At 36.3% G+C, this 1,838-nt stretch overlaps 1 pseudogene; it reads left to right on the top strand.

Annotated features, from left to right (window-relative positions):
- The first annotated feature begins 639 nt into the window (after positions 1-639).
- LOC106733321 (nucleophosmin-like) lies at positions 640-1,594 on the top strand (annotated as a pseudogene).
- Positions 1,595-1,838: the final 244 nt, after the last annotated feature.

The following is a 1,838-nucleotide window of genomic DNA, read 5'->3' as shown; positions in this document are numbered from 1 at the left end:
AGTATTCTGAAAACATGATAAAATGGAGGAGAAAAATGGCATGGCCATGCTCTATTGGGGGATACTTTTTCTCTTTCTTTGTCTCTATCTGGCAAGTGCACATGCCGTCTGGCAACAGAAAGAAAGAAGAGAAGAAAGAAAGAAAAAACAGAAAAAGAAAGAAAGAAAGAAAGAAAGAAAGAAAGAAAGAAAGAAAGAAAGAAAGAAAGAAAGAAAGAAAGGAAGAGAGAAAGAAAGAAGAAAGAAAGAAAAGAGAATGGAAGGGAGGAAAGAATTAAAAGGAAAAAAGAAGAAAGGAAGCAGTATGAAGTTTCTTCAAAAATTTAAAAATATAACATTTTCTTTATCAAGATTTACATTTATCTTTTATAACCACTAATGAAAAATCATTTCTATTTTTCTTGACTACAACTAAGGGTGATGTGATTATAGCTAGCTGATGGTTATATATAAAAATATAAAATGCATACATTCTTGAAACTAATATAGGGGCATATTTTTCAAATTTTAAATCAATTGTATATCAATATCTACCAATTCTTAGAATAAAATTATATCTTCAAAAATGTAACCTTGGAGGAGCTGTAGTCGTTTACCTCTGTCCGCCTTCTCACCCACCCAAGTGCATGCCACCACCCCATGGAAGATTCGATGGACATGGACATGTGCCCCCTGAGGCCCCAGAACTATCTTTTCGGTTGTGAACTAAAGGTTGACAAAGATCATCACTTTAAAGTGGATAATGATGAAAACAAACACCAGTTATCTTTAAGAACGGTCAGTTTAGGGGCTGATGCAAAGGATGAATTGCACATTGTTGAAGCAGAGGTAATGAATTATGAAGGCAGTCCAATGAAAGTAACACTGGCACCACTGAAAATGTCTGTACAGCCAACGGTTTCCCTCGGGGGCTTTGAAATAACAAGGTTGAAGTGTGGTTCAGGGCCTGTGCATATTAGTGGACAGCACTTAGTAGCTGTGGAGGAAGATGTAGAGTCAGAAGAAGAAGAGGAAGAGGACGTGAAACTCTTAAGTGTATCTGGAAAGCGATCTGCCCCTGGAGGTGGGAGCAAGGTTCCACAGAAAAAAGTAAAACTTGCTACTGATGAAGATGATGATGATGAAGAAGATGATGATGATGAAGATGATGATGATGATTTTGAAGATGGAGACAGAAGAAAAAGCTCCAGTGAAGAAATCTATACGAGATACTCCTGGCAAAAAAGCTCAAAAATCAAACCAGAATGGAAAAGACTCAAAACCATCAACACCAAGATCAAATGGTCAAGAATCATTCAAAAAACAGGAAAAAAACCCTAAAACACCAAAAGGACCTAGTTCTGTAGAAGATATTAAAGCAAAAATGCAAGCAAGCATAGAAAAGGGTGGTTCTCTTCCCAAAGTGGAAGCCAAGTTTATCAACTATGTCAAGAATTGCTTCCAGATGACTGATCAGGAGGCTATTCTAGATCTCTGGCAGTGGAGGAAGTCTCTTTAAGAAAATAGTTTAAACAGTTTGTTAAAATTTTCCATCTTATTTCATTTCTGTAACAGTTGATATCTGGCTGTCCTTTTTATAATGCAGAGTGAGAACTTTCCCTATCGTGTTTGATAAATGCTATCCAGGTTCTATTGCCAAGAATGTGTTGTCCAAAATGGCTGTTTAGTTTTTAAAGATGGAACTCCACCCTTTGCTTGGTTTTAAGTATGTATGGAATGTTATAATAGGACACAGTAGTAGTGGTGGTCAGACATGGAAATGGTTGGGAGACAAAAAATATACACGTGAAGTAAACTCAGTATTTTAATAAAAAAATGTAACCTTGGAGACAACACAA

The sequence above is a fragment of the Tupaia chinensis genome, unplaced genomic scaffold, assembly GCF_000334495.1.
Source record: "Tupaia chinensis unplaced genomic scaffold, TupChi_1.0 Scaffold143437_1, whole genome shotgun sequence".
NCBI lineage: Eukaryota > Metazoa > Chordata > Mammalia > Scandentia > Tupaiidae > Tupaia > Tupaia belangeri.
Note: the sequence above shows the minus strand (reverse complement) of the source record. Positions and strands in the feature narration are given on the sequence as shown.